Raw genomic sequence first — 12,247 nt, 5'->3', positions numbered from 1 at the left:
TAATCTATCTGCGTTATCGGTCCATTTCTATATGTCGATGACTTCAAATAGATTTAAATAGATTGTCATCAATAATATATAAAAAAAAGAAAATTCATTTCTTTAGTTTTGATCAACTTTTTGTACCATCTTAACCACTGTGCGGCGTCCTCTTGCCGACCACAGTGGTATAAAATAGGAATTTATTGTTCATAATCGCCCACAGGTTCTATTTTTAACCGATTTTAAAGTTCTTTCTTTTTAAAAATGGTCAACATTAAACTTTTAAGAGAATTTTGGTTCATGATTTTTACATTTTTGTCACAGAGAAACATTATAAAAACAAATAAATTGACAAAATTGGCCGTTTCAAATTTGTGAATTTTTATCTCGAGAAAAAATACAGAAAGAGATTTACTATGAATAAAATATTATTTTTCACAAATTACGCTCATAAGTCTGTTTTATAGGTTCATAAACTGACGCCACAAGCGAAAAAATGTGTTTTGCGAGTTTTTGTATCTAATTATGATTTTTTACGTTTTTTAAATGCAAACTGTTGCTACAACATGAAAAACTCTTTTCTACTTATAATTAGAAGCTTACATGAATTGTTTAAACAATTTATTATTATTGTGAATAATATTCAATTTGAATAATGCCGAAAAGTCGCGGTTTTCTTTTAACTTTTTGTTCAATTTCCAATTAGATTAAGATGCCTAATTATTCAAAGTTTAAGAATTAATTGTTTAAATAATTTTATATTATTGAACTTAAATAATGCTAGGAAGTTGCGATTGTATTTGAAATTTTCAACTTTTGTGCAATTAACAATTAGCGTGAGGTGGATAATTAATTAAAGTTGAAAAATTAACTGTTTAAATCATTATTATTATTATTATTGTAAATGATACTTTATTTTGATTAAGGTTAGAAAATTTGTGATTTTTTTTTAATTTGCAACCTTTTGTCCACTTTATGGACATGATATGAAATCTTTACATTTTTTCGATTTTGTTCAAAAATAATCATATAACCTTAAAATCATTAACACAAGTAAATTTAATGAATAAATGTTTATTTGACTGAACAAGGCAGAGAAAAGATGAACATTTAAGCCAAAACAGCACATTTTTTGCATGTATCTCAAAGAATATAATCATAAGCAATAATAAATGAATTGAAAAACTATTTTTGTTCAACATTTTACAAGAAATAAAGGAACAACTTTTTCACTGTAAACTTTCCGCCCGCGAAACTTAACTGAAAATTTTTTGCAGTTAAAGTCTGAGGAATCAATTCTTGACGTTCATTGTTTGTAATAATTTTCACGTTTCAAATATAAAAAAAAATCTATTTTTAAAACTTTATTGTCATTGGTAGAGCTTTAACTATTTGAAAAAAACGAGATCATTTACTGAACCAGAAGTTGAGTTTTCGCGAGTTTAGTTTCAAAAGTAATTGATTTCGGTACTATGAAAATTTCTGGTTTTCAATTTTTAGCACATTTTCAAATTTCTTGCTCTGTAAATTTCTCAATTTGGTCATTTTCGAAAATTTTTCCGCTTTTCGGCAATGAGCGGAATACTGAGAGAGCTAGTGCAAGCGCTAAGGACGTTATGGAATCTACACGCTCAATTGTTTTTTTTTATTAGTAAAATACAGTACTAAAAATAAGAAAATAATAATGTTTAACAAATGACAGAAGCTATAAAGAAAAGTATTGAAAAAAATTGTGTTCAAAAAAAAGTGCTGCAAATTTGCTATTAAATGTTTTCTGATAGAATTCGTCGTTTTTGTTTTATTCGCAAAAAAAAACCATTAAAAATGATAAAATCCAATTTGTTTACAAACGATACGAAAACTATGAAAAATAGATTGAAAAACGTTATTCATCCAAAAAAGCTACAAATTTGTCATGAATAATTTTTTGATAGGACGCGTAGTTTTTGTTTCCGTGTCTTAAAAACTTAGCAACAAGTCTTAGCAACTTGTGTGGTTTTCCCATAAATGTAATCAATTTATTTTCAATGCTATTTTGAATAATTTGAACGAAAAATACATATCCTAGCCTTCAAGAGGTTCTAAACAAATTTGTAGATATAATGTAGCCGAAAAATTTTGTTAGAGAAAATGTTATTGTAGCTTGTATCGTTTTTCCAAAAAGTTGACTCTCTTATATTTAATTTATTTTTATAACAAGAGCTTATAAAAAAATTTACATCTTTCAAAAACCGTGATTTAAACTTCTCAGGATTTACAGTGATAAAGTGAAACTAAAATTGGTTTTCCATTTATCTGTAAAGAAGGTTCTCAAAGTTTCAACGGCTTTGACGATCACATTTTTATTGCGAGACTCGCGCTTCACGCTCAATAATTCGGTTATAGATTCAGTTCTCTTTGAAAAATAAAACAGTGTAGAGAAAATTGAACAGCATATAAGAAGTAAGTGTATTTTTCAACATAATGTAATAAGAAAATACAATTGTTTTTTTTTTTAATTTACTAAATAGAGACATTAAGCCGTAGGCTTTGATTCCGTTTGTTCAAACCTTAGTTTTAAGACTACTCTACTTTGATTAATGAATCTAGAACATTTTCAATTAGAGTCCAATGGAAAAATTTCATTGTGATAATTTTTTAGTCTTGTAAAATTCTACAAAAATGTATATATATTTGGAATTTTGCTCTAATAAATAAATTTCATAAGAATATTTTCGAGATGTATTTTATATCTAGTAGTTCGTCGTATACTGAAAAATATTACCAAAATTACAAAAAATCATAACAAAATTTTGTTTAAAATTTTGAAATAGCTCTAACTTTCTAAATTTCGATCTAATCAAGAAATTAAACTGAGACAGTTTTTAAATATATTTGATATCAAGTTAAAACTTTGAATGGAATTTTCTAATCTATCAAAAAAATATTTATTTTTTGAAAATTCTCAAATTTTTTAAAAGTATATAACATTTCTAATTTTCATCGAAATTTAATACTTCATTTGGAAAATTCTTAAGCCTTCTAGCCATCTATTCGAAACTTTGACAAGATTTTGTAAAATTAAAAGAAATTCAAATTTTGAAAATGCTCTAAATTTTTTATTTCGGTTGGAAATATCTGGTTCACTAAATCAACCTGCATTTTTTACCCTCAAAAAGTGTATCAACGGCTGACTCCACTGGACAATTTTTTAAAAAGTTAGCGTGGATACAACATTCAGGTAACCAAACATACAGGCATACACACACACACATACATATAGAGAGAGATGCAACATTTATACATTCATACAAACATACATGCATATAGAGATGCATACACAGATATAGAGACATACAAAAATACAGACCTACATGCATACAAATATACAGACGGACATGACACACCGAGTTACATTACACTTTCATAAATAAAAATGTTAAAAATATTAACAATTCTCTATCACAGATTATTACACACGTAGCGAGTCATATTGTGGAAATAAGAAAAATAATCTGTTGATTTAAAGAATTATAAGTAAATAAAAAAAGATTGTTTCGGTCATATTGAATTTACTAGAATTCTCCATATAAAATTTAACAAACTGTAGTAAATAATATACAACATTCTCAAATAATACATAAGATATTTTGCAAAATCTGTAACAAAATTGTGTTAAATGAATCGAGTTTTGTTCCTAATGAAAGGGTAATTAATTAGTTCGCACGTAGCGCGCACTAATTTAAAATTCTAAAAAACCCTTCAAAATCCCTTACCCTTAAATAGTTAGTTGTTTAGAATACTTTCAATTAAATTACTTAATCATACTCAATCGCGTTGAAAAATTCTTCAGAGAGAATTTAATTTCTAGGGAGAATCTAAGGTTCTCTGAAGTACCCTACCTTAATTTTTACTAGCCATATACTGTATTACTTTTGAACTTGGGGCTTAATTCTCTAATGGCTATACGCTTTTTTCTTTTATTTCAGGTAAAAGAAACTTTTCCATCTCATTAATTTTCTCACGAAACAGTTTTTCCTATTCATTTACTTTTAAACCAACAGGTAGATATCATTTACAATTCATGTATTTCAATATTTTTATGTCAGACATAAATTTAAGAGAAGATTCTTAGCTCACAGTCAAATTAATAATGATTGATATACTGAAAAGAATGTTTTTTTTATATTAATGAACGACATTTTGAATTCTATCGTTTTTTAATCAAAACAATATGAGCGGAAAAAAGTGTGAGCCATTCAAAAACTATGTCACTCACAGAGTGATTTTGCATGAAAATTAGATCATAATTTTTCAAATTATTTTTCAATCAATAGTTTAATTTTAACATAAAAATCACTTTTTGATCTACAAATCACTTTTTGATCTACAAATCACTTTTTGAGAAAACAATTGCCTTTACAACCAATTAGTTAACTTCCTAGCAACCAAGAGGGATTTTCAATAAAATAGGTTAAATTTTTTCCAATAGTAGAATTTTAAACCTACAAAGACAATTAAATTTCCGACTAAAAACGAATGAGTATAAAAAAAATGGATTTTTATGACAAAAAATACAAATTTTAACAAAAATTTTTGTTAACAAATAAGTTGAATAAAGTAGCTGTATTTTCGATAGGAAATAATTAATTTTTAATGAAAAATATAATAATAGATACAACAAATCAAAAAGGGTTTCATTTTTATTCTGAAGCAGTATAATTCAACCAGAAAGGGTGAATGTTCCACAAAATAGTTGAATACTTAACCAAAACAGATTAAATAAAAAGAAAAGTTTATACCAAAACAGATGAATTTTCAAACTAAAGTGTAGAGATTTTAATCAAGAAAGATTTTTCAATAATTGAAGAAAAAATATGTCAAACGAATTCTAAACCAAATCAAAAAGAAAAATTCTCTACAAAGTAGCTGAACCTTCAAAACAAAAATATGAATTCTTAATCAAAAAAATAATTTTGATAATAATTTAATAATAATTAAATTTTGTATCAAAACAAGACAAGTTTTAACCCAAGAAGAGATTTTTATAACAAACAAAACAGTAACACTTTTGAACCAAAAGAACCGAAAAGATTAATTTAAAAATGTATATTTTTTAATCAAAAAGTTGCATTTAAAACTTAAAAAATTCTTAACTAATCGGCCGATTTTTTTCCAAAAAAAGAAACAGTTGAATTTTCAAGAAAATGGTTCAATTTTTAAGCCATAAAGGCTAACTTTTTAAAAGACAGTTGAGTTTTTCAACTATCAGGACGAAATTTCTATACAATAACAAATGTTTAACAAAATGGTTGAACTTTAGACAAGAGAAGATGTTTTTCAATAAAATATAAACATTTAAATAAATTTAAAGTTAGACTTTCTACTAAATAGTTGAATTTTCAATAAGAAAAATTAATTTCTAACGAAATTTATAATAGTTGATGCTTCAACTAAGAAGGATTTTATTTTTAATAAAAAACTGTAGAAATTTCACAATAACAGAAACAGATTATTTTTTAATAAAACATTTGTGCTTCTAAACGAAAAAGATAAGTCTTCTACCAAGAGAAATGATTTTTGGATGAAGAAATATTTGTTATCAAAAAGAAAAAAAAGGTCAACCAAATTTTGAAATTTGTAATCCAACAAGGTGAATTCTCTATCAAACAATTGAATTTCCCACTCAAAAATATAAATTTTTTAGTAAAAAGTTAATTTTCAACCAAACAGTTAACATTTTTACCAAAACAATAGCATTTAAAAAAAAATAAATATATAAAGCAGTTGAGTTTTTAAGCCACAAGGACATATTAACCCAAAAGTATTAATTTTTAACAACAACCGTCATTTTCAATAAAATGGTGAAATTTTTAAATAAAACTGATCAATTTTCAACCAAAAATATAATAGTTATATTTGCAATTCAAAAATTGTTTTTTTATACAAAAAAAGAACTTTATACAAAATAGGTAACTTTTCTTGAGAAGAGATGGATATTCACCTGATAAAATAAATTTTTAACGAAGTAGTTTAACTTAAAGCGAAAGTTGAAAATAAAATAGATAAATCTTAATTAAAAAAAATAAATTTTCAAGAAAGTAGTTCAAAGTTTCAAACGGGTAGTTTAAATGAATTTTTAACAATGTATAATAATTTTCAATTTTGTGTTTCAATTTTTGACGAAGACAGATTGATTTTTTATTATAAAAATAGTTGAATTTCTAACTTAAAAACTAAAATAACTGAATTTTTAACCAAATAGTTCAATCTTTAATCAAATAGTCGAGTTTTTAACATCAAATGATGAATTATGAACAAAAAATATAGTAGTACTCTTTTGAATTTAATACAAATAACTTCTAATCAAAAATATATTTTGCTTCTTTATAATAGGAGCTTTGTAATTACCTCAATTTTTGAATATTTTGAGCAAGATTGGCCATTTAGTTTTTTTTTATTTAGAAATTTAAATAAATTACCTCTTGTATATGAGAAAAAATTAATTGCTATTCAAAATACAACAATATGTTGTCTAGCGTATTTGTTGGCGTCTTTAAGGCACATCGATCGACCTATTGTAAAACCTTTTAATCACTAACAGTACCGACTTACGAAGTTTAACCAAAAATGGTTTATTCTGTTTATATGAGTAAAAATTTTATGATTTTCGAAATATGACAATACTATATGCAGTGCATTTGTTTGGGTCCTAGAGACGCATTGATTGACGCAACGTTGAATCTTTTATGGACTACCAGTACCGATTAATGAAGTTTAAAAAAAAATGGTGTATGCTGTTTATATGAGATAAACTTGGTTCATGTTAAGAATACTGCATTACTGTATCTGGCATATTTGTTCGTGTTTTCGAGACACTTCGAAAGACCTACTGACGAACCTTCTCTGTCCTCTTATGGTATAGCAGTATCGAATTATAAAATAAAAAAAAAATTGTTTACTTTTTTGATATGATGACAACTTTTTTAATTTTAAAAATACAACAATAATGTACCCGATATATTTGTTTGCGTTTTCAAGACGCATAGACTTCTCTAATTAAGAACCTTTAACGAACTACTTACTAACATTGTTTTAAAATTAAAAAGAAAAATAATTTTCTTGTTTATCAAAGGTATTTTTTTTTGTAAATATAACAATACTGAATTTAATATAATAGTTCGCGTCTTCGAGACGTATGAATTGATCTATTGAGGAACTTCCATAATATAACTAATATGTCATAAGCCTTTTTTGTAGGAAATTCTTTTCTTTTGCTAGAAAAAAGCCTCCCTCTTTGAGGAAAGAATTTCATTTGATACCTTCGAGGATGTAAAATGCTTACAAAATAGGCACAAGTAAATACATCTGCGGAGAATACATCCATAGAACTTCACAGCGGTATTCTTATTGCATTCGATTGAAGAAGGAAAAAAAGGTAAATATCTTGAAAACAGGATAAAGAGGAAGCGTTCTTTTTAAAAAAGACAAGAATACGGAATAGGGAAAAGAATTGCATTCGGTATTTAGATGCTTTGCTTCTAAAATAAAATGACTCATTTTCATTTTTTGAAGCATTTAAAAAAATGGTTGTTCCCCCTCCATCGTTACAAATCTTCACAAAACCTGCCCGTTCCCCTGTGTGACATATTTTTTGAACGGCACCTATTCAAAAGTTTTGTTTTATTCTTTGTTTTCGAAAGAAAAGACAATTTCATTGGCTGCATCGAAAGATTTTTAATTCAAATTTGAACCAGGCAAAATTAAATTACCAAAGTATTTTTGTTTTAATTGTGAAAATTTCACAAAGGATGGGACAGATTTAATAGATATTTCGATATTTTCCCTTTTCTCTGACGTGCCATATCAAAGGCTTATTAAAAGCGGCAAAAAAGTTCAACCGACACTGGCTCGTTCAATCAAAGGGCTATTGATTCACTATAGCCAAAATTGAATATTGATGACCAGGCTTTCACGCAATTAAAATTTTGATTTTCAGTGTAAACTACTTCATGATTTTCTAATTTTTTGAGAGTATATTTTCCAAATGACATTCTGTTAGAACAAGAAATTTGTTCATTAAACGAAATACGTTTCTTCCTCCGAAAATATTATCATGAAAACAAGCAGTAAATACATCAATTCTGTCTTTTCCCTGAATTTTTATTTCCTTGCATTAAAAATATAAATATTTCAAAAATATAGTGATTAAACAGTTTTCAAATACATATGAAGTTAAAAAAAAATTAAACAAAAAACAAATAATATACGACATTGAATTTTGCCACAGATATGAATTTAAAAGTTCTGTAATCAATTATAAAAAAACTAAGAGTTGAATAGATGAAACTAAAAAAAAATTTGGATTCGCCTTCAGAATATCTAGTGCGAATTTTTTTTATTCAAACAATGTTTTAAAGAAATATATATTATTTTAAATATTTCTGCATTTGTCATAAAAAAACCGAGCGTGCGATGAAAAAGAAAACAACAACGCGATTGCATTCTTCTTGAAAATCTCTAGGTGCACTTTTTCCTTCGTTTTTTAAACAATCAGCGCATATTTGCTGTGCAGCCGTAGTTATGGATTTAAACTTTTGTAATTAATCATAAAAAACTAATAGCTATACAAAAAACGGATGCAAATTTAGATTCGTCTCCTTAATACCTAAGTGTGCATTTTTGTTTTTGTCAAAGCAATTTGTTAAACAATTTCTATATTTTTTATAGTTTTTCTATTTTTATAAATAAACGATGCGTCCAATACAAAAAAAAACAACACCATTGCACCCGTTTTGAACATATCTAGCTGTCCTTTTTTTAAAACCATTTTTCAAACAATTGGTAAAGAATTTGTTAAAGTCGCGATATGAATGATAAATTATTATATACAATACACGCATAATAAACATTTTTTGTAATTTGAAGTAAAAATTATATTTATTCAAATGCTGTAAAAATATAATTAGGAAAGTTCCAACAACAAATAAACTTTTTGAAACTAAAAATATAGGATAAAATTTGTTCGCCCTTTCATAAGTAGTAGGATTTTCTTCTATAGAACAAACGGAGCAATAAGGGATTTATGGCCAGGATGGGTGGTGGGAGATGTCAGGAACCAAAAGCATGCTCGAACAGTCATCTACGAGTATTTGCGGATTAAATATTGCGCGAGAAGTAACCCTTTTTTGGATTCCGTCACGCTCCCAAAATGGACTACCCCTGGCGAAAATTTCAAGTAGGAATTAATTCCAAAATCTATATCCGAAGCAAAAAATTAAAAATTAAAAAGTTAAAAATTAATCGGAACCACTCCAGTTTAATCCGAGCATCCAATCCAAGCTAATCCATTCCAAATTTTTAGTTCAAATGAATCCGAATCAATCCGAACTAAGATTGATATATACTGAGTTTGCAATCCGTGTAAATTCTAATTAATACGAGTTCGGAATTAATTGGATTCATGCAGATTAAAAATCGATTACGGTCAATCCGATTTCGGATTCATTTGAATGAAAATTTTGGTTCAGATTGATCCCCATTCGAAGTTCTGATCGAATCGGATTAAGTCAAGTTAATTTTTATCGGATCTCGATCAAACAAAATTAAGATTTTTTCGGATTGGTTTAGATAGATGCGGACGTATTTGAATACAGATTTCTGTATGATTTGGATCATTTAGGAATGAATTCCTATCCAAAACTTTCGTCAGCAACACTCAAGCAGCGCTTGGGGGTGAAGTGAATGTCTGCAGCCGAGACTTTCACCATGATAAAGCAGCCGTAAGGAGAGAATGTAATGAGGTATTTTTATTTCAACGATCAGCTAATTTCACTTCACTGAATGCTGGGGGAAAAAAATTTACCAAATGCATGGGACAAAAGACTATTTTTGTGTTATCTTCCTAATGAATAATAATTACTATAATTTTCAAAGAAAGAACTGGGCGTTCAATAATGTTGCAATTCTAGTCAAAGTTGGTATCATTTAGAATGTAAGCTCTACAAGTCTACAGGAACTCTTATTAGGGTTCTTTTTTATATCATTGATATCCGATAGATGGCCATCAGCGAGTGCTCATATTTTTAACTGCGCATTTCTTGAAAAGCGCGGGATTTTTTTAAATTTATAAATACTATGAATAGTCATACAGCTGAGCATTTAAAAACTTTTTTATTCTTTTTTAAAATAAATTATAATGAATGATAAAAATACCTAGCTTCTCAGAAAAAAGAATATTAACCTAATATTGCAAGTGTTAATTATGTCATTTTAAATAGTTCCGGGCTCTTGGTATATGCGCAGCGGAAAACGTAGGATTTTCTACATAACCTCAAACACTGTCACATTTAATGTGCGATATCTTCATTTCAAGAATGAATAATCTCTATGATTTTAGTTTCTTTATCAAATTTTTCCCAGTGTATTATGCTTTAATTCGAATTATAAAGTAAAATATGAATCACTAACTTGTAAAAATTTTTAAGTGAGTCAAGGAAGAAGTAACAGAAAGGATCTACTAAAACCATTTTAATTCATACTTTGGGTTTCATTTAGAAACCATTTATCATTTTGGGTTCCTCTTCAACAAGGGAGGTTAGTTCTTAACAAATAAAAACTATTTTTTAAAAACTCTTATACAGAATAAATTAGTTTTAACGAAGATATTAGCAAAATAGGACAATAACGGACTGAATTCCATTCCATTTTTCCCCCTCAGCAATGATCGAAGTGAAGTTAGCTGGTGATTGAAGTGAAAATAGCTAATGCGCAGATCAGCTGTTTTGACTGGTGCTGCTCGAGATCGCGGTTTATTTTGAGAGCGTGATGGAAAGCAAAAAGGGGCTTACTTCTTGCGCAATATTTACTCCGCAAATGCTTGGAGGCAACTGTAAGAGTATGCGTTTTGTTCTTAGCATCTCCCACCACTCATCCTCAAGGTGGCCGCCGGACCATGAAACCGGAAAAACCAGGAAATAACCGAGATTTTTTTGGGACCGAGAAAAACCGGGAAACGACCTTGAATTTATTTTTTGATCGGGGAATTTAACAGATTTATAGGAACAAAATCCTTCAACCTTTGATTCTAACCTATTTTCCACTAATTAGTTTAATTCTGATCTTTTTCAATTGTGTGGTCATTCAGTTTAGAATGCGTAATTCGAAAATGTTTTACTTTAAAAATTTTCTATTTTAGATTCTTTATTATGAAACGTTTGTTTCGGTTTAAAGACTTAAACAATAGAAAAGTAAAAGCGTTTAAAATTGAAGCGTTTTGATAGAAACATATTTAGACGATGCTTAGAAATGACAAGACGATGCGGAATCAGTTCACAATTTTAGAATGTCCAGATTTTAACGTTTAGAATTAAACTGTTTCCATTAGAAATTCTTATTAGTAAAACATATGTTAACACCCTATTGAAACGTTATAAACTATATTCAATTTAAAAATAATTTGAAAATAATATATTTATGATTTCAGGCCTTTATGAAATTTCAAATAAAAATTCAGTCCAAAATATTCCATTTTGAAACCACGGAATTTAAAATTTTCCAGTTAGGAAAAAGAACAATTCCTTAATATTCAGAAATATCTGACTATTATTTGAAAATCAGTAATCATCAATTAAATATTTAAAACTAAACTTCAAACGCTACAATTTTAATTGTTCTATTTAACCAAATTTAAATTGTAAGACAAACTGTGGAATTTTGATGTCCTATATATAAAAACTCGTAACCTCCATTAGTAGCGCATGGGGACGGAATCTTACATGGTCAAATTAATGAATGACGTGGATTATTCTATGGTGACATCTTTCTTCAACGTATAAAATCAATCGAAATATAAAACTAGATTTCTACTTTTATCGATCGCCGATAATTATTTCCATTTTGTGTCTTTTTATTTTCACTTTCAATAACAGCCGTTATTTTTAATGAATTATTATCATGTATAATATATAAATTTGTTTCTCATAATTCTTCAATCGTTACATTAAATTATTGAAGATACTTTTCAACAGAATGTGGTTTATTCAATGTTACAGGAATAATAATTTAAAATTTATGTTAAAATCTAATTTTTTCAATAATATAAAAGAATATTAAATTAATAGATATATTGTGAAATCATTAAGTTTAATAATATTATGATACAAGATATAATGAAAAACGTTATTTGAATATAAAGTTATCATAAATTAAATTAGAATTAAATAAATTGATTATTTTCATGTTCTAATTATATTATTGATTTAATGATAAAATTTAATGGCGATCG

The sequence above is a fragment of the Belonocnema kinseyi genome, chromosome 8, assembly GCF_010883055.1.
Source record: "Belonocnema kinseyi isolate 2016_QV_RU_SX_M_011 chromosome 8, B_treatae_v1, whole genome shotgun sequence".
NCBI classification, from domain to species: domain Eukaryota; kingdom Metazoa; phylum Arthropoda; class Insecta; order Hymenoptera; family Cynipidae; genus Belonocnema; species Belonocnema kinseyi.
This window is presented reverse-complemented; position numbering follows the sequence as displayed.